This window comes from Schistocerca serialis, chromosome 3, assembly GCF_023864345.2.
Source record: "Schistocerca serialis cubense isolate TAMUIC-IGC-003099 chromosome 3, iqSchSeri2.2, whole genome shotgun sequence".
In the NCBI taxonomy this organism is placed as follows: Eukaryota; Metazoa; Arthropoda; class Insecta; order Orthoptera; family Acrididae; genus Schistocerca; species Schistocerca serialis.
In genome coordinates this window covers 920,237,997-920,264,722 of record NC_064640.1, presented here as the reverse complement: position 1 = coordinate 920,264,722, position 26,726 = coordinate 920,237,997, and positions in this window count along the sequence as shown.

The window sequence follows — 26,726 nt, the reverse complement described above, 5'->3', positions numbered from 1 at the left end:
CAACAGTTTTTAGAATCCAATAGCGTGTAACAAGATTCATTTGTTGTGTAAATTCAAGAAAATCATGTAGAGACCTGTTCAAGGAACTTTGAATTCTAACTATTGATTCTCAGTATACTGCATTTATTTTTAATGAAACTTATTGCAAGTAATATATCTCTATTTCCAACAAATTGCTTAATACATATTATCAGTACTAGGAATAAGAACAATCTACATAAAAACCTAAAATCACTTACTTTGGCCCAGAAAGGGCTCCAATATTCAGAAATACACATTTTCAATAAATCACCAGCAACCATTAAAAACTTGGTTTCAGATAAAGCACAGTTTAAACAGAGTTTGAAAGACTTTTTGGTAGGCAGCTCCTTCTACTCTACAGATGAATCTCTTAACAGCAACTGTTAGACCAGCTTAAGTAAAAATTTCAGATTTCAATTTTGACAGCAATAGGTCACAACTGACAAGATTAGGTATTTTGTGAATGATAAATTTATTAAAAGTGCAGAGCTGTGTTGCATCCTGACAGAGTATTAATTCTGTAAGTATTAGGAGTTCTAGTTTACTGTAATACATTTACCTATTTTGACAGTCTGCTGATAAATGATCAAGGTAGTGAGTATTATATTCAGATGTTTTACGTTTTTTTTATGTTATACTTTCTGACTTGTTTCACACCCAAGATAAGCATCTCATTTTTGGTTCTCTGGAACGAAAACTGAATCTAATCTAATTCCATTTCACTATAGTAACAGAACTTTCTAGGTAGTAGTCCTACTGTTGTGTTGTCATTGACAAGTCCTGCAAACATTCTCTAGGCCGTGTAGTAATTTTGCTACAAGTGTCATATCAGAGAATATTCGAGCACTTATTCTACATTCCTTTCCCACAAAATTGAATAAATGTGGGGGTAAGGTAATTATTTATTTTCATCTACACCAGAGCATTCACATGCAGTTAATGGCTTCATGACTAATTCTGATAACAACTTTTACATCGGGAACTGACAAAATGTAATTGTGGGAGTGACGTAATCAACTAATTGATATATGACGAGTGCAGTGTCTTTCTAATTTCTTATGTTCTTTGTTGCTTCCTGTTCTGGTTTGATTGCTAATGTGTATACCTGCGTCTTTTGTATTTGTGCACAATAAAGTGTGATTTACACAGAGGAGAAAAAAGTCATAGACTAGCGATGGCGGTAGTATCACATATACAATTTATAAAAGGACAATGCATTAGCAGAGCAGTCACTTGTATTCGAGTGATTCATGTGAAAAGATTTCCAACCTGATTGCGGCCACATGAGGGGAATTAACAGACTTTGAACATGGAATGGTAGTTGCATCTAGATGTGCAGGACTCCATTTCAGAAATCATTAGGGACTTCAATACTCTGAGATCCACAGTGTCAAGAATGTGTCAACAGTACCAAATTTCAGGCACTGTGGGAGCTGGTGTTGGCACCATATTTGTGTGGGCTGTGTTTACATAGAATTAACTTGCTCCTCTGGTTCAACTGGACGAATCATTGAATGGAAATGGTTATGTTCAGCTACTTAAAGACATTTTGCAGCTATTCATGTTACAAACAATGATGGAATTTTTATAGATGACAGTGCACCTCATCACCAGGCCAAAATTGTTCACCGTTGGTTTGAAGAACTTTCTGAACAATTCAAGATCGCCCAACATGAATCCTTTCAAACATTTGTGGCACATAATTGAGAAGTCAGTTCATGCTCAAACTTGTGCACCAGCAACACTTGCAATTATAGAGACAGCATGGTTCAATATTTCTGCCGGGCACTTCCAATGACTTACTGAGTCCACGCCACATGGTGTTGCTGCACTACTCCGGGTAAAAGAAGGTCCAACATGATATCGGGAGCCATCCCATAAGTTTTGATACCTCATTGTATTACACCATTAGTCTGTCAATGTATTTTATGTTTAGGAGATAGTGCCCTTCCATAATTTGTGAACCCAAAGAAGAAATTCTACTCTCTTGGGTAGGTTATCTGCTGCAATTCATATAGATAAGTACAGTCATGAATACCTTTCATAATGTTCTATATTCTGTCAGTGGCGCCATCCAGGTCATTAAAAATGAGATTAAGATTCTACAGTGACCACCTCTCGTGTTTCGACCGCTAGATTCCATGCCACACACTGATCCATTTTGGTACATGATGGTTTCAACCTCTCTGGTCATGACACAGTGATATAACCACATAACAATGCTTTGCACATAATTACAACAGTATTGTAAGACATCATATTCAGAATGAACATGTTTCCAGTCATTTCATGTCCCCTGGTACCACATGTGAGATCAACAGAAATATCCACTCATCAGCTTTCACAGTCGTCCCACACTGTATTGGCAAGTTCAGGCACCACAGTTTGTGCCCAGTCAATTGAAAATTTAGTTGCAGTAAATGGAGTGCATTTTCAAACAACAGCATATTTGTTATACTTTTGAATAGTTCACTTTAGTGATGAGTAATCTTGATCAACGTGTTACGTCAGTAATGCTGGACATTATATTATGAGCCTCCCTGCACCAAGCCTACAATACTCTCACGGTAGTGGTAATTTCACACTGCAACAAAATCAGTGGGTCAAAGGCTCATGCAAATCCTGTGCCATGAGAGGCATGATGACATGATACCATCTGAATTCTGGAGACATCTGCATGGAATGATTACAAATTGGGATCCTTTGCTGTTACACATTTGGCAGCAACAATTGCTACCAAAGTGAGGTTAACTTTAATTACTCAGGAAGGGCAGCCATTATACTAGTTACCAATAAAGGACACACCTTGCCCAAAACATATGCCACAATGGCCACCATGATAAATTCCATTCACTCTGAAGAGAGCCGAACCATCCCAGACCGGCCCAACATGCTGCTGCCTAGCCACCATGCTACCTCCACTTGAAAGTCACAGTGTGTTCTCGAGGACCAGTGAACTCTCCATACCACTGTCAAGAGGCTAACTAAGCAGCTGAAAATGTTGCAACTATGGATCATGACATCTGAGAGCAAACGGACCCACTGCACATGCCCACAGTGGCCTCATAGCCACGAGACCACTCAGACTAATGTTTGCTGTTCCACAGACATTTTTGTCACCTGGCAACTAAGTGCAAGAAATCATGCTTGCACCTCAACGCCAAGACTCGATTTGGTTCAGGTGCAACAATAGGACACCCACTTACAGCACCTACTGTTTAAGAACAGTCAAAAAAACAGTATAGGAGTGCTCAGCCTACCACTTGTATCAGCATGACTCCAAAGCTGCCGACTACTAAATGGCTACACAAACGTTGTTCGTTACCAACCACTATTCAAGGCTAGTATTATTAATCAAACAGGATCAGAAATCAACACACTGCTGAATACATTTTACCCAGATGCAAATCAACACACTATGGCCAATTTAATGGCAGTTAACAAGTCTGTCATATGTGCATATGGTCACAAAACGTTTGAGGTTGACAATGATCTCTTTGAGAACTGCAAGTGGTCTTACACATTAAACAACATTGCTCAAACTATTTCGGGTGCTGATTTCCTCACACAGGCTGCCATGACCACCAATCTACCAAATGAATGACTGATAAACTCCATCAGCAGTCACACTATTGTTGCAGTAAAGGGTTATTCATCAAAACACACAATGCCCAGGGTATATAATTTAAGTGCTAACACCTCAAATGGCCATCGTCATTACTGGGAGTCCTACTGCCACAACTTGAAATCACACCTCCAGACCATGAGAAAAGATTACGTAATAATGTGGTGTGAAATAATCAAGTTACATGAGGATAATGTGGTGTTGAAGGATACTCTACTGGAAATATAAGGCCAACTCCAAGTGGCCCGAAAAACATTAGAACAACATAGAACACCTTTGCATTGCATCCATGCTCTGCACACAACTGTGTCCATGGATTAACAGTGGCCCGTAAAACTACAGGGCAGGGGCACACATACTACGATGCACCATATCTGTACCAAACCTGGTCTGTAATTTTGTCATGAGCCCGTACCATTGTGTGAACATTACTACCACCGATTTCCAGTGGCTACACAATGGCACCGGGGGAACCAACACCCCACACCCATCCCCCTCTATCTGCTACCAGTGGCACTACTCCCAACCATCATTCAATGGTACTGGCTGTGTCACTGACTGCAGTTACATGTCCATCATGCACAGCCACATACAAGCTGGCTGTGTGGTCAAATTCAAACTCCCTCTCATTTTTTAGGCAGGGGGGGGGGGGTGTTGTGTGGGAGTGATATAATCAACTAATAGATGTGTGACAAGTGCAGTGAGTCTTTAACTTCTCATGTTCTCTGTGGCTTACTGCTCTGGTTTGTTCACTAATACACTGTTATTCCCTGTATGTATTTTATATGTAGTAGATGGTGTCCCTACATGGTCCCACATTGCACAGTAATTCATACTGTGGGCTTATACTAAAATGTACACAACAAAATTAACAAATGCATATATTGGGTAAACGTTGCAACTGAACATCTTTTAGAAGCCACTTTATGGACCTAGGGAATGTTACATGTATACACTCCCTAGTGGTGTTTCTGGTTAACAGGAAGAGTGCATTTAGGATGACGTCAACAACTCATAATCACGTAACTAGAGGAAGTAATAATTTCCATATCATCTATGTATCTCTTTTTAGAGTTTAGAAAGGAGTTTTATTTTCGGGTACAAAAGTTTATAAAAGGTAACCAGTGGGCTGCAGGCAGAAAACTGAACATTTGCAAATATTTAAAAACCAAAGAAAATAACACCTCATTAGCTACTCTTTCAACGATTTGTCAGAATATTTGAAGTGAAGCATGTAAATTCCATTAAAAATTAAGCACACTGTTTCATATAGATACATGACAGTGGCAAGACATCAACTTCTTTAAAACGTGTCAACTGAGGGAAGAGAAAGGCACTTGTTTCATTATTTTCACTTTTGTATAATAAATATATTTTTGAGAGGTATGTCCCAAAACTGAATGCAGTGTGAGATTACGAAATGCACAAGTGCAAAGCAGGCACATTTTACTGTTTCTGTGTTGATGTCTTTACTGAGAATACTAAAAGCTTAGTAAAAATTGCTCAGTCCATTTAATGACCTCTCTTTATGTATTCCTTCTGTCTAGTACTATCTGTCAACATACTCTGAGGAATTTTGTGGTTGCATTTTTATGTTTGTATCAACAATCAGAGTTTTGAGTTGATAAGAACAGTATATTAGTACCACCAGAAAACATTACCAACATACCTTTCTGCATACTTATGGACAGACCATTGCAATGTATAATAAACAGAATTGCTCAGAGTTTAAAAATTCAGGAATTCCTTGTCTTACTACTTGCTCCTTTGACCAACACTTTCACCATTTGTTTGATGATTACCACTTTTTTTGACTCTGTTCAAAAGATGTGATATGAACCAACAACTGCATTTTCCCCTAATTCTATAGTACCATAGTTTCTGAAATGTAATGTATGGCTGCCAAAGTTTGTGAGCTCAAGGAATAGCCTGTTTTGTGTTTTACTTCATAAAGTGCACTATAGAATTAATAAATATGAATATAAAGCTCCATGTATCAATACCCTTTCTCAAAAGACAAACTTTTGCAGACTCAATAAGCAATAACTTCTGAAGAAGCTCTACAAATCAATAGTTGTTGCACTAGCAGCTAACCAACCCACACTAGTTTATGTGGCCAGCTGGTACAGAAACATGGAATATCATTTAAATTACTCTAGTACAGGAATAATTTGCTAGCAATTAATGAGAATTCTGAGAATTGTTAACAAGATTCCTTTATTATGTAAAAAACACACATGATAACTTGAAATGAACTTCCAGTGTGCTATACTTTAAAGCGACCATTGAAACAAAACACACCACAGTAACTCCCTGTGAGTTTCCAACAGTTCTGTTACAAAAGTCAGCATGCAATTTGTATGTCTATCTTCCTTTGCCTTTTCAGTAGCTTAATACATGAAAAAAAGCATTGTTCACTGAAATTCTAAGACAGGTAAGTTATTTTGAAGAAAGTAACTTCTTTTGTGATGCACAATATCACCTTTAGAAGGGCAGGTCAGTGATAGTAGCAGTGCTTGACTTAGTTACAAATGTAAGTCAGGGTTTTGAAGACAAAAGAGTCTATAGCACTGGTATCTTGTGACCTTAGTAAGGTATTCAATTGTACCTAATGTAAGGTGGTCCTCAGAAATGTATAATCATATGGTGTTGGGGGAGTGTTGAGCAAATTCTTGAATCCTACCTGAATAGCAGACAGTAGATTGCATCAGTGCAGGGAGCAGACTTATTGTCCACAAGTTGAAATAGAGTGCACCATAGCAGCCTGTAATGGGGCCTTTATTGTTCCTGATTTTTGTTAATGACATAAGCACCAATGGGCACACCTTGCAGTTTGCAGATAATAACATTTGTTCTCAAAAAGATAGAGTGTCGGTCAGTCTTTTCAACAAGTAGAAGCCCCATTAAGCAAAGGCAATGCCTAGTTTACTATGAACAAGATGAAAATTAATGAATACAAAACACAGAGAATGACACACAGCCTTATTGATACTGGAGCACTGGGTGGCACAGCAGCCATTAAACTCATGGGCTTTTTCATTGATACTACATTAACGTAACAACAGCACACAAAAATTGTATATTCCAAACTTTCCTGGGTCCTGGATCTCCTGAGGAAATTAAAAGGTACTAACAGTTTACCCTCTAATGTTCCAAAGCTGCATGAGACATGGGCTGCTGCTGTGGAGTCACTCTGCAAGCTGCAAGAATATACATTGTTGTACAAAGAAATGCAAAAAAAATGACCATGTAAACCAATTGTTTCTAGATTAAGAGTTCTGAATATTTGTAGACAATGTTTATTCAACTGCCTTGCTCGTACAAAAATAAATCATGAGCACTACTGAAAGAAAAATAAATCTCATCAACATAGCACTGGTAATAGAGTCAGCAAAGAAAGCCCTGGATGTTGATTAACGAAAACACAAAAGGTATCCACATGGTGGCTTTCAAACTGTTGAATGCGCTATCTAAGGGTATCCTGTAACAACCAATGGAGCAATTTAGCACAAAAATTTTGTCTGAACTATGCAGTATGTTCTAGTACCGATTTCATAGTTGTATTATCATTGTACAGTATATCAATGTATTTGTTCTCTTTAGTATATTTTATAGTATCAGTTTTAGTATCATAATTTAAATTGCAGTGTTACATTCATTTTATTGTAGAAATACTACTGTAATCTTGATGCATTCTGTTCAGCTATGGCTGGTTAAGAACACAGAGCTGGTAATAAATGGACATGATGTCAGACTGCTTTTTGATGATAATAAGCAATGTTATCCAAACCACAGGATTATTTGTGTGGCTCTGTGTTATAATACTGCAAATTTCAGAAGGTGTGAGTGGGCAAGGAAAAAGTTATCTTGGGAGCAGCACAAAGCTTTTACAATGACTGGGTACAGAAGGATTGATAAAAGAAGAAAGTTTGTCATGAATGTTCATGAAGTGATTGTTGAATATTTCACATAAATTTTTTGCTCAGAGGAAACAGCATCTTCATTCTTAATGCATGTTATTGATTGAGATTTTTTCCTTTTTACCAACAGTCTCATACCGCCTTTGATTTATTACTTGAACCGAGTATAAACTGCCAGTTGTACATTTTATAGGCTTCACAACAGACTTGTTCAGTTTAAAATAGTTATTAAATAACTTGCTGTCTGTAGTTTTACTGTAAGAATATAGCAGTCTCTTATTTCCACAAAAGGTTTGTATTCCTGACATCTGCAGTTTATTGCTAGACATTTTGCATATATTTGGCTTAGATCTAAGTTTGATTGGAAATGCTACATCTTAATGTTTCTACAGAATACTCAAATTCTTGTACCTTACAGTCAACATCACAATCACAATGTACACCCTTCCATCCAGCTTCATGGAGCACATGTGTGAAAGTGAATACTCTACATTATTTTTGATGTAATGCTTCATACTTTCCTGGCAATCTGTCGACACCTTGAGGGGTCAGGTATACTTCCAGGTATCAGCCCTGCACTGCATGTCTATCCTCCTGCTGTTGATTTTGCCATCCCTCAGAGGATATGTCTGGGTTAGTTTTGGGAATGTGTTCTGAAGTTTTAGCCCCTGACATCAGAACAGTCCCTCAACTGTTTTTCTTTCTTTTTTCATTTACCATCTCCTACCCTTCCTCTGCTTCAACATTTGAGATTCCCCTTTGTTTCTTCTTCCTCCCAAGTGTAACAGGTTATGTGTTATTCCCAACCTCGGGTCGATACATAGGGTTCGCACGTATCCCCTGGTACATGACAGGCCCAGGGAAGGGTGACTGGCTGAGCTCTTACCTTCCCAAATTGCCAATTTGTCACTCTATCCGGAGTTTCGAAGGTGTGACCTGAGGTTTGAACAATCACCTAAGGCAGGTGAGCCCCCCTTGGAGGGATCCCAGTTTGAAGGAGCAGGCCATCGGAGATGCTGGGAGTCATGGGAGATTTTCTCACACTGAGTCAATCATCGTTTCAGTCTACATCTTGTACGAAATGTAAATGGAATGAAGATGAAGTTTCAAAAAATCTCCCAGCAGTACATCAGACCTTCATGGTATCACATACTGAAGAAGGTCAGTCCTTTGTTACTGTTAATGTGTTTATTATTCAAAAAGGTGTTGATGCAGTTGCAGGCCCTGTGAAATCTTGCTCCCATTTATGCAATGGAAATTTGCGTTTGGAGTCTGTGATTTCAGGCCCAACAATTGCTTGCAGCTTCACTCCTCACAGCCATCCTGTTCATGTTGAGGCCCACTGAATGCTGAATTCTTTGCATGGTGTTATTTACACTAGGCTGCTTGGAGGTTTGACTGAGGGAGAATTCCAAACTTACCTCTCTGATCAGGGCATCACTGCAGTCCATAAGCTGATGAAAAATGTTGATGCAACATTAGTGCCTACATGTACTCTTTTACTCGTGTTTGATTGAGTACTGCTTCCACCGAAGATCAAAGTAGATTGTGAAGTGAACATGATCCAACTGTACATTCCAAACCCACTGTGTAGGCACCAGTTTCAACATTACAACCAAAGTCACATTTCCTGTTGAAACATGACCAAACGCTTTATTTGTGGTAGGGTTGCTCAGAAGGGTGATTGCCCACACCATCCTCCGTGCTGCATCAATTGCAACAGTGATCATCAGCCTCATTCAGAGAATGTCCCATATATCTTGATGAGTGGGCCATCCAGGAGATCTGGTAGAAGGAAAAAGTGCCTTACCCTGTTGCTTGCAAGTTGTTGGCTAGACAAAAGCCCTGTGTTTCACCATCTGGCACTTACAGTACCAGTCTTGCTACGCCTCGCTCCATGAAGGACCTTGCCACCCAGTCTTGCAGCTTCAAATTCAGCACTGCAGTTGTAAATTCGCCAAGCATTGTGGTAGTATAACCATTTCCTTCTCCTCCAGCTGTGCAACAAATCATCAAATCTTCACCTCCTGCAGTGAAATTACCTGCTACACAATTGGTAGGCTGGAAAGGAGAAAAGGAATACTCTCCTGATGATTTTTTATGTAACTCCTGCCAGCAAAGTTCTGAGTCTTCTTCTGCCAACCACAAAAGTTCTAAGAAATCAAACAAAGGCAAACGGTTTTCTCCTTCCCTGACTCAGAGCTCCTCTTCAATGGTGTCACTGCATTATACCCCTACCTAGCTGACCTACATTTCACTAGTGCACACTGCCTACCATTTTCCTTACGTAGAATCTGCAGGCCAACTCAGTGAGAATGCCAACACCTCTGTAGACCTCATGGAACAAGATCTGCCAGCCTGTGCACCCTGTAACAGTGACTCTTCAAAGGCTGGCACTCAGCAGCCACTGAGGTGACAAACCATTTTTTTCCTCATCCCCTTTCACCATTATGACCCTCTTCCAATGGAACATTCATGGCATTAGATCCAAGGAGGAGGAACTATGGCTGCTCTTGGCATTGTAGCGTCCACTCTTTCTCTGCCTCCAAGAAACAAAACTGCATCCTTGGGACTGCTTTGACCTTCCTACCGAGGTCAGAATTCCATCTCATGCTGCTCATCTGGGATGACGTTCATAGCCATACCATCTTACTGCCAGCTGTTGCAGTCCACATTAGCCTTCCTCGCTTCACATTTTCTCTTTGCAACGTATACATCCCTCCATCATTTGGTGTCACCAGGACAAACTTCCTCCAGCTTACTGATCAACTCCCTCACCTCTGCTCAGTGTCTTTAATGCACACTGTTCCATTTGCAGCTCTTCCTGAGTCTGTCAGAGAAGTGAATGCTACAATGCAGCCTCTACCTTGAGGGAACTAGATCATTCTCTCACTTCATCTCGATCTTCCACCCTCTTGGCTGACCTCAATCAACTCAACCTCTCTATTTTAATAATGGAGCACCCATGTTCGTCTCATACTCCACACACACCTATTCCCATTTGGACCTCCTGTTGTGCAGTGCCCAGTTTGCCTGTCATCTAGAGTGGTCCATTCTCTCTAATATGTACTCAAGCATACATCTCCCATGTGGTATCTGTTTACTGACCCCTATCCCATCTATGTGTAGACCCAATTGGCAGCTTTCTAAGGCCGACTAGAGGTTTCAGTCCTCCCTGGATACCTTCAAGAAACATTTCCCCAGTTGTGATGATCAGGCAGAGTACCTCGTGAACATTATCCTTACCATCATAGAACATTTCATACCTCGCACTTCATCTCTACCGCGCTGTGCACTGGCCCCCAGGTGAACTGAGGCATGCTGCGACATGAGTTGTGTGCGAAGACCTACTCTCTGCAGTTTTAACCATCATGCTATGATGTCGAACTGTTTTCATTGTAAACAGTTTCATGCACAGTGTCATTGCATTCTTCGCTATAACAAACAGCTACCTAGATTTCATTTACTAGTTCTTTTAACAGTTGCACTTCCTCTTCTGTCGTATGGGGGGCAGCCTCAATCACCTATTTGGGACTAAGGTCCATTCCCTGATTTCCAGGACGACTGTAGGAGGTGATGTCATTGTAGACCCGCTAGCTATCTCCACCATCTTGGGCTGCTATTCTGTTGCGATTTCGAGATGCACCCACTATCATCCCACCTTCCTCCCGTGGAAATGAGTTGAGGAGGCTTGGGTGATACCCTTCTCCTCTCAGAGTAGTGAATGCTACAATGCAGCCTCTACCTTGAGGGAACTAGATCATTCTCTCACTTCATCTCGATCTTCCACCCCAGGGCTAGAAGATGTTCACATTCAGGTGTTGCAGCACTTTTCTATCACAGGCAAGCACTTTCTCCTTCATACATACAATCGCATTTGGGCAGATGGCACATTTCCCAGATGCTGATGTGAAGTCACTATCGTACACATATCTAAGCCCAGTAAAGACAAACACCTTGCTTCTAGCTACTGCCCCATTTCTCTCATCAGCTGTGTTTGCAAGGTGATAGAACATATGATTTATGGCTGGTTGGTACGGTGGTTCAAATCTCACAATCTACTAACCACTGCACAATGTGGATTTCGAGCGCACCGTTCTGCTGTTGACCCGCTCATCACCCTGTCAACCCATGTCATTAACCGTTTTCTGACAAAATACCCGATGGTGGCCATGTTTTTTGATTTGTTGAAAGCCTACGACACCTGCTGGAGGACTGGTATCCTCTGTACTCTATACATGTGGGGCTTTCAATGCCACCTGGTCTGTTTCATTCAGAAATTTTTAAAGACCAGGTATACAAGGTACGTGTGGGTACATTCTTGCCAGACACCTTCATCCAGGAAAATGGGGTGCCTCATGGCTCCGTCTTGTGTGTCGTACTCTTTGCTACAGCCATTAATCCTACAATGGCCTGTCTCCCACCAGATATCACTGGCTCTCTTTTTGTTGACGATTTTGCAATGTACTGCAGTTCTCCACATACTTGTATCCTTGAGCAGCATCTTCAGCAACATCTTGATCGTCTTTACTCATGGAGTATGGACAATAGCTTTAACTTTTCCACTGACAAGACAGTTTGTATGAATTTCTGGCACCGCAATCGGTTTCTTCCACCATCTTTACATCTTGGGCTTGTTGCTTTTCCACCTATGAAAATCCTGGAGCTCATGCTTAACAGAAAATTTACTTGGTCCTCCCATGTGTCTTATCTGGCTGTACGCTTTACCGAGTCTCCTGATGTCTTACATGTTCTATGCGGTACTTTCTGTGGAGCAGATCGGACCACCCTCCTCCATTTGTATCAATCTCTTGTCCATTCGAAATTAGACTATGTGTGTTTCATTTATTCCTCTGCATGTCCATCCATTTTACACCTTCTTAATACAACCCAGCATCACGGAATCTGTTTGGCCACTGGTGCCTTTTACACTAGCTCAATTGAGAGTCTCTATGCAGAAGCTGCCAGACAACTGCTGTTATACTGGTGTGATGTTCTCCTCAGAATATATGCTTGCTGTTTTGTCTCCCATGCCTAGCCACCCATCCTGCACCTCCTTTTTCGATGACTCCCTTGACTGCCAGTATGGGGCGCATCCCCCTTATCCATTATTTTCCAGAGTTTGCTTTCGGCACCTATTCCAGCAGCTTAACTTCACACTCCCTGCCATTTTCCAGGTTGGTATGAACCCTTCACCACCTTGGATTACGTGGGGGCCTGTGTTTATTTTGGACTTCATTTACTTCCTAAGCAAGCTTCTCCTGATGTGATGTATCGTAGTAAGTTTCTTGACCCTTGCACACAACATATTGACAGCACGTTTGTGTACAGTAACGGTTCTAAGACTGATTTTGGAGTCCTATGTGCTTTCATCATTGACACCGACTATTTTCGGTATTGGCTTCCAGAACACTGCCCAATATTTACAGCAGAGCTCTTCACCCTGTATCAGGCTACCTAATACATCCAGCGAGACAAGTTTTTATTTGTGTCGTATTCCAATTCTCTCAGTGCCCTTCAGAACCTCTGTGTGCTGTACAAAGTCCATCCCTTGGTGCAATGGGTCCATGGAGGCTACCATTTTCTCTCTGTTGAGGGAGACACTGTGATGTTCATACAGTCTCCTGGTAATGTCAGTCTGATGGGAAGGCTGCTGATGCTGCTCAAAAGGCTGCAGTCCTCCAACCTCAGTCCACTAGTTCTTCCAACCCTATGGATGATCTCTATGTTGTCGTCCATTGGCAAGTGGTGTCACTTTGGCATCATGAAAAAATGGCTCTAAGCACTATGGGATTTAAATTATGAGATCATCAGTCCCCTAGAAGTAGAACTACTTAAACCTAACTAACCTAAGGACATCATCCACATCCATGCCCAAGGCAGGATTCGAACCTGTGACAGAAACAGCAGCGAAGTTCTGGACTGAAGCGCCTAGAACCACTCAGCCACAGCAGCCAGCTTGGCATCACCATTGGAGCATTCTTCATGGGAACGTGCTCCGGGGAATTAAACCTCTCCCAGTTGCTTGGCCAACCTCATCAAATGAGGATATCGTTTTTGCTAGGTTGCATATTTGGCATTGTTGTTTTAGTCAGTGCTATTTGTTAAGTGATGGTCCCCTGCCACTTTGTGCTCACTGTTGTCAACCTTTGATGATTCGCCATTTCCTGACCGAATATCCTTGTTTTTACCACTTACATTCTCATATATGTTTGCTTTCTGATTTGTAGGCTGTATTAGCAAAGGACGCATGGGTTGTTGACCATGTTTTACTTTTTATCCTTCATAGCAACATGGCGAATGGCATTTAATCTTTGGTTCGGGACCACCACTGTCTCTACAGCATATTTTGTGGACCTTATTCTTAGCTTGCTTTCCATCAATCAACTGGGCTTAATGTATAGTCTCTTTTGAGTTCTGTTACTTCTTGATATTCTAAGGTTATGACATGGGAACGTATGACCATAGTTGCTTTTGTGGCCTAAAACAAATAAAACACACACACACACACACACACACACACACACACACACACACATATTTTACGAGCTCCCCAAAATCTAAAAACCCGACAATCCTAGATCTCCCATTGTGTGTTGCCATCCAACACTACTGATCTCAATGTCCTTCTGACATAAACCCACTACTTCATTCCTTCTAAACCTTACCAATTACATCCTCACACACAAATACTTCTCCTTTTATATGACATAGGGATAGGTAATATTTTTAGGTTATTGAATAATGGGTGGAAGGATGTTCTGGGAGGGGCAGCACACATTTTTCTAACAATTCTTTTTTAGAGTAGCAGGATTCGTGGCATGTAGCTTGAATTTCCCCAAAAAATTAAACTGGCTAGGCACTGATATTAAGAAACTAGACTAAACTCCATCCGAACAGGCCTTGGAAGGCCCAACGGTACCGACTGGCCACTGTATCATCCTCAGCCCACCAGCATCACTGGATGCGGATATGGAGGGGCATGTGGTCACCCCATCACTCTCCCGGCAGTATGTCAGGTTATGAGACCGGAGTCGCTACTTCTCAATCAAGTAGCTCTAAGTTTCCTTACAAGGGCTGAGTGCATCCATCCACGTGCTAGCATATTCCGACAGTACTTAACATCGGTGATCTGATGGGAACAGGTGTTACCACTGCAGGAAGGCCATTTGCATTGATACTAAGAGGTAAATCATTTATGTAAAAGAGAAACAATATTGGCACTAAGATTCAGCCTTGAGGGACTCCTTGTGGTATTGTACCCCACTGAGATGCTAATTTACAGTGTTAGATGTTATGATTACCCTTTGCTTCCTGTTTGTCAGATAAGATCTGAGCCACTGCAGAGCATTTGGTCTGACGCCATATCTGACTAGTTTATGAAGCAGCATTAAGTGATTCCCAGAATCGATTGCCTTTGCAAGGTCGCAGAAGACACCTGCTACTTTGTTGCTTTTATCTAGTGATGAGCAGATTTTTTCAATGAATTCATTAACAACACTCATGGTGCTTTTCCCTTTTTGGAGCCCATATTGGTTTTTAAGAATAAAACCATGTTTCACAATAAAATTTATTATATGGACAGCAGCTGTTTTTTCAAATAGTTTGTATAGCACTGGGAGGATAGAGATGAGGTGGTAATTTCACATACACTCTATTGATCCTTTTTTGTGCAGTGGTTTTACCTCTGCATACTTAAGCACATCAGGGAAGTTTGCTTGCTCAAATGACTGATTGATTATTAAGGACAGAGGGTGTGCTACTTTATCATATACAAATTTAATTACTTTGGTGGGTATTTGATCCCATCATGGAGCATTTTTGTTTGTTAATGACAAAATAGCATTTTTACATCTTCAGCTGAGATTTTACTAAATATCACAAAGTGGTCACTATTCTTGTTCAGGCCAAAGAAATTCACACTGTTTTGATAAGTAATCACATTGACATTTATGAGAAACTTATTAAAACATTGAGCTATTTGAGAAGAGTTTGAAATAGTAACGTTGTTTTGTATGTTTTTTGAAATTTCCTGGTGGTTAACTGTTGTACCTAATTCCGATTTAATAAAAGACCATACTGCTTTAGTTTTATTCTTATGTCCTAAAATGAACTCATCATTTGACATTCTTTTGGCAGCTTTAATAGCACTTTTAAATACAACTTTATAATGTCTCACATAATTAACAAATTCAGGGTTTTTATTGTGTTTCATTTCTTTATGTACGTCTCGTTTTCGAGCATTAGACACTTTTAAGCGTGGAGTCATCCAATTTAGTTTACTTTTAACTTTTTGGTGCCAGATCCTAGGTGGGAATGAGTCATTGAATACCCATAGAAAACTTTTTAGAAAATTATCATACTTCTCAGTACTTGACACACTATTATTTATGGGCCATTTCACAGCATCTATCTTGTTGCGGAATAGGTTTGAGTTAGTTTTACTAAAGCCTCTTTTCATAAAACCTCTACTAACATTTGGTTTATTTTTTCTGGCAGCTGAATAAACAATGCAGAATGGTCAGAAATTCCTAAATCTAAACAGGACTTGGTTACACTGTCGAACACATAATTTGTTAAATTTTGGAAATTTGTGGTAAGATCCTATGGGACCAAACTGCTGAGGCCATCGGTCCTTAAGCTTACACACTACTTAATCTAACTTAAACTAACTCACGCTAAGGACAACACACGCATCCATGCCCTCCAACAGGGGAAGCTGCAATACACCTCAGACTGTGTGGCTACTCCGCACAGCATAATTTGTTAAGATGTTGCCTATACAAGTAGTTGAAATGGCATTATCTCTAGTGAATTCACAAAAATTTAGTTTAAAACCAGAGTTATGAATTATGTCAACAAACTGTTTTGAGCCACTGTCTTGACTTACCATATTTACATTAAAATCAGCTGCTATGATGATATTTTTTCTCCTTTCTTTCTTAAGTTTATCTAGAAGACTCTGGAGTTCAGACAAGAAAGTTTTAGTTTCTGCACTTCCCAGAATTCTGTAAATTGATATGACTACTTTTAGTTCAGCACAACAACTTTCAAAGAAGAATTCCTAACTTAAATAATCAAAATCTGTCTTTATTTCATATGTTATGCTGGTATCGGGAGTATGCACAAGCCCCCCATGGGATCTTTATTTTCTGCAAAAGGTGCATGCTACATTGAAATGTTCCAGTTTATTTAAAAATTTTATAGAGTCACTAGTTAACCGATGCTCACTTGAATGGACAACCTTGATTTTTTGCTTTGATTGTGGATAATTTGCAGGTCTTCTATTTTTAAACTATCTGCCTTCAGATCATTTATATTCCAATGCATTCAATAATTTTTTCACCTTTCTTTATCTGTTTAAGTACACATTTTCATAGATTTCTTACCTCAGTTTTTTCTTCATACCACTTACTAATAAAAAAAATCCTTCTGATGGGCTAGTGGTGAGACTCTTCTCTTATTAGGGAGACAAGTGACTCCTGTTGCTTCTGCTGTTGTTGATATAGTTTCCATTATTGGTGTTGCTTTTTTCCCCTTGGCTCCCATCACTACACACTGCAACTGGTGCTGTTCCTTCCTCATTTATTTCCACAGGAGAAGCTTGATCTGCTGCTGCTGTTTTCAGAGTGCTAGCATAACTTTTCCTGTGACATATTTCATGTGTGGTATCTGTCGTTGACAGTGTATATGTACTGTCAATCTTTAAGTGAGCTTTTGGTTCTGTTTCTGAGGTTTCTGGCATGAAGATAAATGGTCCATTTCCGGCCTTGAGAGATGTCACTTCTGTTACCACACACGTCTTATTTATAGAATTAGACATAACACACTTGTCGTTGAGAGGCATGGCTACCTAGATATCCTGCTTAAAGCATAACTTTTGACAAATTATTTCTAAAAGCTTGCAAATAATTAATTTCTTTCACACTCTGTTCAGATGGTGGCCATAATTTGTGTGGAATTTTCTTCCAAGTTCACACACATCCACAAATGTTGCATTTTTAAATTGTCTGCAGATATTTTGAATGTCTTTGTTTGCTTTTTGTACCTTTCATTTACAGAGGACCAGTTTGGTAGGTCATGACAATGTGCAACTGAAAAAAATGATCACATTTGTGTTTCTAAACTCAAGCAATCTTGGCATAAGAGAAATGAGTTCATTTCTATTGTTCGCTGTTATGTCGTATGTTCCTGTGAGGAAAACAGAGAAATCATTTGTGCTCAGCTCCAATAGTTTTTCACAGCTTACTGCAGTCACAGCTTTGAAACTGGCACCTGTTTCACAATGGCGTTGATTTTGTAAGTACATCTATTACTTCATTTGGTGGCTATTCCTCATTCTTGACTATCTGCAAACAGATCAATTTTATTGCACTTGTTAAGGGAAGTTTACATGTTTCAAAAATAATGTTGTCAACTGCTATGTTTTCTTTTGAACTAGTGCCCTCTAGTATGAGGTACTCTGATGAACACTCAACAGATGACATGCAGACAGCAAAATTAGATAACTTCAGAGTAAAGACACTTCAACTGTCAAAATTTTATCAGCAAATTGTTAAAACATTTGTATCAAAGTTCCTGAGTTTACTCCCCTCTAGGTAATTTCTAATGCTCAAATTATTCTTGAGACTGAAAGCTGGCTCGAAGCCATGTAGAAAGCTCTGAAGTATTTAGTGGGCTATGGAACATGTATCACAAAGACAGATTAGGCACCATAGGAGGGGGAGTGTTCAACGCAACTGACAAAAGTATTTTCTCTAATGAGACTGATTTTGAGTGTGACTCTGAAGTTATCTGGACACATACGACAAGTCTATGTGAGATCAAGTTAATCATTGGATATTTTCACCAGTCACCTGATTCTGCAGTGATAATTTTTGAGTCATTCAAAGAAAGTCTATGCCCAGTAGTGCAGAAATACCAAGATCATGCTACATTAGCTGAAGGCAACTGTAACGTACTAAGTATAGACTGGGACATCTATGGATTCATTCCAGGGTATATGGATAGACAGTCTTGTGAAATTCGAGGGTGGTTTGAAAAGTTCTTGGAAAGGAATAGAAAAAAGTACTTACATCACTGAAACTTTTTTATTTTTCAATTTAGTCTCCTTGTAGATTAATGCACTTGGTCCAACGATGTTCCAGTGCCTTGCTCTGATCTCGAAAATGAGTTTCCTCCAGGCCTGTAAAATAGTTGTCAACTCCGGCTATCAGTTCTTTGTTTGAAGTGAATCTTCGTCCACCTAGAAAAATTTTCAGTTTTGGGAAGAGATGGAAGTCTGATGGAGACATATCAGGTGAATAAGGCAGGTGTGGCAACAATTCATACCCTAGTTCATGTAATTTTGCCATGGCAACGGTATATGTTTGAGCGCGCATCATCTCAATGGAAGATGACTTTGTTTCTTGCTAAACATGGCCTTTTTTGCATATCTTTTGTTGCAATTTGTCCAGGAGGTTAGCATAGTATTCTCCAGTAATTGTTTACCCAGTGGGAGATAATCTACAAACAGAATCTCCTTCGCATCCCAGAACACTGACGCCATGACCTTTCCCACCGAAGGAATTGTCTTTGTGTTCTTTGTTGGTGGAGAATAAGCATGTTTCCACTGCTTTTACTGTTGTTTTGTGTCTGGGGAATGGCAGTGCACCTAAGTTTCATCTGTGGTCACAAACTGGCACAAAAAATCTTGTTCATTTCTCCTAAATCGGGCCAAACATTGTGCCGATATGTCCATTCTCATGCATTTTTGATCCAGTGTCAAGAGTCACAGCACCCATCTTACAGACATTTTTTTTTTTTTAATTTCTAATTCTTCAGTTAAAATGTGATATACCCTTTCAGATGACATCTGGCAAGCATGAGCAATTTCACGCACTTTCAGTCAGTGATCCTCCATGACCATTTTGTGCACTTTTGCAATGATTTCAGGAGTAGTGACACATCTTGGCCGACCACTGCACGGATCATCATCTAATCTCTCCTGATCAAATTTAAATTCATTTATCCACTTGGCAACAGTTGACTATGAAGGAGCAGAGTCCCCCAGTGTATTCTGGAAATAGGCATGAATGTCCTTTGCTTTCATACCTTTCTTTGCAAAGTACTTAATCATTCCTCGAATCTCGATTTTTACCACCTTCGCAAATCACCAAGCGGGGACAACAACAGATCCACGTCACCACCACACCTCTCTTCCAACAGGATTGACGTGGCATGTATTTACAGTCAACAGTCCAATGAATATCATGTGAACAACTTGTTGCACTAGCACTGACCTCTCACCATGATTCCGAGAACTTTTGAAACCACCCTCATACTTTAAATCCTTTTTCCGAACACTGTCTCGAGCAGCTAGTTCAAGAGCCCACACACGATGCAAATATTTTATACTTCATAGCTACAAACAGGCCTTAACTAATTGATGGCATCAGTATAGAGACAGGGATTAGTGACAATGATGTCATCATAGCAACTTTGCTTACTATGGTTCATAAATCAATCAAAAAGTCTTGGAGAGTGTTATATCCTAACCAGTAATGCCACCCGAGCCCGCTGCTAAAAGGTTGGCAGCATCAAAGTCCGGACGCCGTCCGCATAAGCAGCGCCAGCGATACAGGAAATCGCCGCAAGGTTGCGCGCGCCACCGCTGGCTTCTGGCTTCTTAAGCGCTGGAGTCGCGAGCGCTAGGACAGTTCTGTATTCGCCGCTCAGTTGTATACTCGCCACCGAATTGTGTACTTGCTAGTCAGTTGTGTGTTCATCGCAGCAGAGTTGTTGTTTGTCGTCAGCCGACGCTGACCTAGCCGCTCCGACTCGAACTAGACAGATCTCTGTAGACACGGAGTTCATTAGGGTGTTTCTGTATCTTCTATAATAAAGTTAAGTACCGACTTTTATTTAATCAGAGTGTTTGGGTTTTCATCTTTCTGTTCACTGTTCCAGCGGACCGGTCGGCCCGCTATTAAAAGTGTGGCGGTGACTTCGTAAGCCATTTCTACAGAGAATTGCTTGTCGCTACGAACACCGCCACAAAAGAGAGTATTTTTGTTAGAAAGAGAAGATCGACAGTTTTATTTTCCTCACTTTTCGATGCACACTCGTGTCTAGAACAGACAGGAAAATCAGAACAATTACATGTCTAAAAGTTCATGACATATTTTGAAACCCAAAACAGATCATGAAATAAACACAAATATACAGCAGATCTGATGTCTAAAATATTCTCCTAGAATCCAAAGCACTATCCTACAGATGAGAAAAATGGCTGGAATTTTCAGAGAATTTTTGATGTCCTAAAAATGCTGGTCTCTATATGTTCTAAATCCACAATGATGGGTTGGGGATAGCATTCCACCTGTCCCAACCAGAGGAGGCTGGTCTGCCTGGACTTGTCTCCGAACACTAGAACAGAGAAGGTATCATGCAACTCCCTAATGTCACAGAACTTTCTGTAGATACCTTGCTCTGTCCCATCTTGTTCAAACCAGTCTGTAGAGACTCCTATGCCCCCACGAAGGTGCAAGACTTTAGCAACTGCAAGACACGGGAAGTAACATAGTTCACAGAAGTTACCACATCCAGTTGATAGTGTTGTGTGTATTACCTGTGAAGAAGAATTTTTTTGAGGCCGGTAAGATCTGTGTTTGTTATGGTTTTCATCAAAATTCTATATGCTGCACTGAACTGTTGGAATAACTTAGCTATTCTGATTTCTAAGAGATGGAAGCCTGTAGGAAGACTTCTTCAAAATTAAAACTCGTTTAAACATTTTGAGTTGTTAAGAAATGGAGTTCTCAAACTTTATTTTTAGTCACTGAAGTACATAATAATGAAACTCACTAAAAGCAGAAGGAGACATGCAGCAAAACTGGAGATACAGTGGGGAAATTTGCATTTGTACAACAAGATGCTGAAATAGCAGGTAAGGGTTTATGCGAATGTCTCAGCCTACATTCAAAAAATTTGTAAATCAAATCAGTGTCTACTACATTCAGTGTTTATTATTAATTTTAAGTACCATTAGGGAATAAATGGTTTAGGGTGTAAGTATAAGAATTTCAGTGTTATACTGAACAATTTTCAGATCTTACCTGTGAGGCTTAAAGAGAAAATGCTGTAGGACAGATTACATAAAAGTATTCTGTTAGTCCTGCTTGTGGGCCAGTACAGTGAGAAAGATTTCTAAGTTCAAAAGAGGTAGTACTGATCTTTTTGGGTTTACCAAAAAGACACACTTTCTGAACAAATGTTCCAACTTCATTCTAGATAATTTAGTCATGTTTTCTTGCCAACTGGCAGTTACTGTCTCATCACTATTTACTATCTGAGGCTAATGTCAGGTTATTTGCACAAGGTCAGGTTATTTGCACATGGTCAGGTGCTGATGTTACACCCATCTGCTTAGACCTGTGACGTAACTGTGATGTGGTGTGGTGTGTGATGTCATGGTGAGGTTTGATGTTTTTGAGTCTGTCTGTGTTTGTAGATGGTATGTTGTATTTGGTGGCACTCTCTCATGCTGGATGTTTGTTAGTGAGTTGTTTGACACAAACTGAATCTTTCAGGTTGCTATTGGAAGAATTTGTGCTGGTTTTCTGGTGAGATAGTTTGAATTTTCATATTGTGGCTGATGGATTCATTTTTATGTTTGGAAATATTAGTGCCATGTGTTTCTTATGGTCAGAGATTTAATATTAATTTTTCTTTTTTCTTCAGTTGTCAATAAAACACAGATATTTATGAGTAGGTCATTGCTTGTTGCAGTGGGAGACAATATGATGGCTGTTATAAAGTTTCTGCAGTTACTCACACAGATGGTGGACAGTTTTTGTGTGTGTGTGTGGGGGGGGGGGGGGGGGGGGGCGCAGCCTGAGGACTAGGTAAGGCTGGAAGGTGAGAGCTCGGTTGTGTGTGTCCAAGCTGAATGGGAAAGCAGAATGTTAAGAGTAAAATAAATTGTCCCATACCTGTGCAGATAGTATTGTATGGGTGGGTACAGTGGAAGTGCACTACCTTGTCACGAATAAATTACAAATAGGCATATGTTAAGCTGTCTGTGAAGTTACGGTCCTGTGACATAGCAGTAGGAGCCGCCGTTATACACATTAAAGTACTTCAACAGATGGAAAGCCTCCACACAAGGTTAGTACACAACGAAAAGAGCCAGCGCGACGTAGCGCCTGATAACAGGAAACTTCCACTCAGAGCGGCTACATGACAGACTCAGGGATCAGAAGGCAGCCAGAGCGATGGAAGATTCCCCAAGCATCATAGTAACGTCACAGGAGACTATATAAATGGCAGCTTAACAGCCTGTCGAGGATTCCGCTAGTATTCTGCCTCCAACGAGGTCATTGCGCTACTCTGCCTTAGGGTCGGGACTTAGACTCTCACAGCATCTAGTTGCACAGAGTAGTAGTTACACCTCCCACAGTTTAGTTCAGGTGTCAGTGCCTTGTAAGCTTGAGTAATGTTTACTCTAACTCTCTCTCTTCTTCATCAGAAGCTTATTTACGATCACACTGAGTTCCCTGGTTTAAAAGTTATTCCAGCTCTACAGATTCTGCTCCAGAACTACGAGCTGGATGAGCCCACTCTGCCTCAGCCAGGTTAGTGTCTAGCACCCTCTTCCTGATCTGCTCACAGGAAACCAATCAGACACGACATAAAAATTTGGTGCCAGTTGTGTGTGTTTGGACAGCTGTTTGGACATTCGTTTACAAGATTTGGCATAGGTTTGCCAACCATTTAGTTACAGCCCATAAACTTGAGGAATAGGTGTGAAGCTTCATATTTTGGATAAAGCTCAGCCAGAAGTTGAGATTGACTGATGGCTTAGAGAGAGAAATTAGTAGTGGGTTGACTACGGGCATGAGGGCACGCCATTCCTTCCACTCCACCCACGGAAGAAGACAACCTCCGAGGCCATCAGGTGGACAAGGCAGTCCATCAGAAGCAGCTACATCACCCTTGTGGGTCTGCCGCAGCCAACGACACACAGCAACAACAGAAGAAAATTTAAAGTAAAGGTGAGACAAAAGTTTAACAATAACATCATATCTAATGAACAAAATGTTTGTGATAGTCAGGCAAATCCATCTGCAACTCCAAGGCAATATATTATCCTTAGTGAGGCTATCAAATTGCTATCGCATCCTTTTAATGGAAATAAGGCAGAATTAAATGAATTTTTGGATAATTGCGACAGTGCTTTCGACTTGGTAGCACCAGAGCAGCATGATGTTTTGTTGAAATTTGTAAAAGCACGTATAGTTGGGGCTGCTAGAAGCAAATTGCTAGTGCAAGATTTAACTGCTACTTGGCCTTCAGTCAGAGCTGTCTTAGTAGAAAATTACGCATGCAAGAGAATGCTAGACTATTACGCTTGCAAAATGTTCGTGAGCAGAAAGGAACCATGGGGAAAACATAGCCCAATGGGGTTCGCGAATAGACGCACTTCAGCACCAGTTCTGCGAGGCAATAAAAGAGGTGATGACGGAATCATAGTTAGCAGGCAGCCTTGCATTAGTGTTCAAATTAGGTCGTGCAGTATTCACACAAGGCTTGTATGACACTAATATTAAGACAATAGTAAGGGCTAGAGGTGAGTCAATAACTCTCTCCGAAGCAGTAGATATTGCATCAACAGAAGAAAGCACGATTGCGTCTGCACGAGAGAAACCAATGGAAAGGAGAGCTCAGAAAACAGATGGTTGGGTGGTTTAAAGATTAAAGGGACCAAACTGCAAAGGTCATTGGTCCCTTGTTTCATAAAAACACAAAGCACATTGAATCTATCCACCAGTCAGGCGAAGCACTAAAATAAAAAATTCCGGGGGAAGAAACGCCCCAAGGTCAATGGTAAAACAACACGGAAAACGGAGCACAGCAACAAAAACAACACATAGAAGAAAAGCAGAAGGAATTAAAACTGTACAACAGAGGACTGTGGCTGGCTGATCACAAAAATAATAGGATGAGCCAGCCACTCTGCAACACGTTAAAACCTCCAGCCTAAAAGATTAGGGTGGAGTCGAATTAGAACACAAAACTAATTAAAAGATACAGCTCAAAAGAGGGTGACATAATAAAATTAAATGGACCTATAAAAGCCACATGCGCGAATAAAACTTAAAACCCGATCTGCCATAGATACATTGTCACCTCAAAGAGATGATAAGTAACCCTGGAGATTAAAAGCTCGCCTGAGAGCGGTTAAAAGAGGACATTCCAACAACACATGGGCCACCGTCATGGTTGCACCACAGCGACAATGAGGGGGGTCCTTTCGACGCAACAGATGACCATGCATCAGCCAAGAGTGACCAATGCGGAGCCTACAGAGAATAACAGAATCTCTGCGAGAGGCCCACATGGAGGAACCCCACACAGTCGTGGTCTCCTTTACTCGCCGCAGCTTGTTGGGTACAGACAGAGTGCGCCATTCGTCTGCCCACATCCCAAAGACCCAACGGCGCAACACCAATCGGAGATCAGTTGCCGGGAGGCCGATCTCCAACGGCAGTTTGCGGGTAGCTTCTTTGGTTAACTTGTCGGCGAGTTCATTTCCCGCTATCCCAACGTGTCCCGGGGTCCATATGAACACCACTGAACGTCCACGCTGTTCAAGAGCATGAACGGAGTCCTGGATGGTAACAACAGTGGGATGGCGTGGGTAGCACTGGTCAAGAGCCTGTAGACTACTGAGAGAGTCACTGCAAATGACAAAAGACTCCCCAGTGCTGGTACGAATACGCTCAAGGGTACGAAAAATGGCTGTTAGCTCTGCAGTGTAAACACTGCAGCCTTCCGGCAAGGAGTGCTGGTCTACATAATCCGCATGAGCATAAGCGTACCCCACACGGCCATCAACCATCGAGCCATCTGTATAGATAGCCTCCGAGTCGTGGGATGCGTCGAGGAGAGCAAGAAATTGGCGACACAAGACTGCAGGAGGAAATGAATCCTTTTGCCATCGTGAGAGGTCCAGCCGAAGCTGCGGCCAACGAATACACCAAGGTGGTGTATGTGAGTGGACCTGAAAAGCAGATGGAAGAGGCAAACATTCGAGTTCACTAAGGAGTGACCAAACACAGATCCCAATGGTATGGCCTGATCGTGGCCGCCGGTGTGGGATATGGACTGCCGCATTAGCGAAAAGGAGACGGTAGTTAGGGTGACGGGGCGAACAACGGATGTGGGCAGCATAGTTGGCTAACAGTTGTTGACACTGAATGCGAAGCGGAGGAACCTCAGCTTCAGCAAGTAGGCTATTAACTGCGCTGGTGCAGAATGCTCCTGTCGCCTATCGAACCCTACAGTGGTGAACTGGGTCCAGCAGTTGCAACGCTGAGGGCGACACTGAGCCATACGCCACACTCCCATAATCCAGTCGGGACAGCACGAGGGCTTTGTAGAGCTGCAGCAGCGTATTACGATCTGCACCCCAAGTTGTGTTGCTGAGGCAGCGGAGGGCATTCAGATGCTGCCAGCACTGACGCTTGAGCTGACGAATATGTGGAAGCCAAGTAAGCTGGGCATCGAACAGCAATCCCAGAAAACGGTAAGTGTCAACAACCCTGAGCATGGCATCCTGAAGATAGAGCTCAGGGTGGGGATGGACAGTTCGACTCCGACAAAAGTGCATAACACAAGTCTTCGCAGGAGAAAATTGAAACCAATGGGCTAGGGCCCACACCTGCGCCTTGCGGTGGCTCCCTGCAGCCTATGTTCTGCAACACTAATGGTGGAGGAGCTGAAAAAGATGCAGAAATCGTCAACATATAACGTGGGTGAGGCAGACAACCCTACTGTCCTGTTCCTGTGGAACTCCATTCTCCTGGATATGAAGTGAACTATGGGATGTGCCAATTAAAACGCAAAATGTCCAAACAGAAAAAAAATTCTGAATAAAAATGGGGAGAGAGCCCCAGAGACCCCACCCGTGCAACGTGGCGAGAATATGGTGCCGCCATGTCGTGTCATACGCTCTGGAGAGGTCGAAAAAGACGGAGTCGAGGTGTTGGCACCTGGAAAAAGCAGTGCAGATTGCAGACTCAAGGAAGACCAAAGTATCGACGGTGGAACGGCCCTGACGGAAGCCGCTCTGGCACGGAGCCAGAAGACCCCGAGACTCGAGCAGCCAACACAGCTGT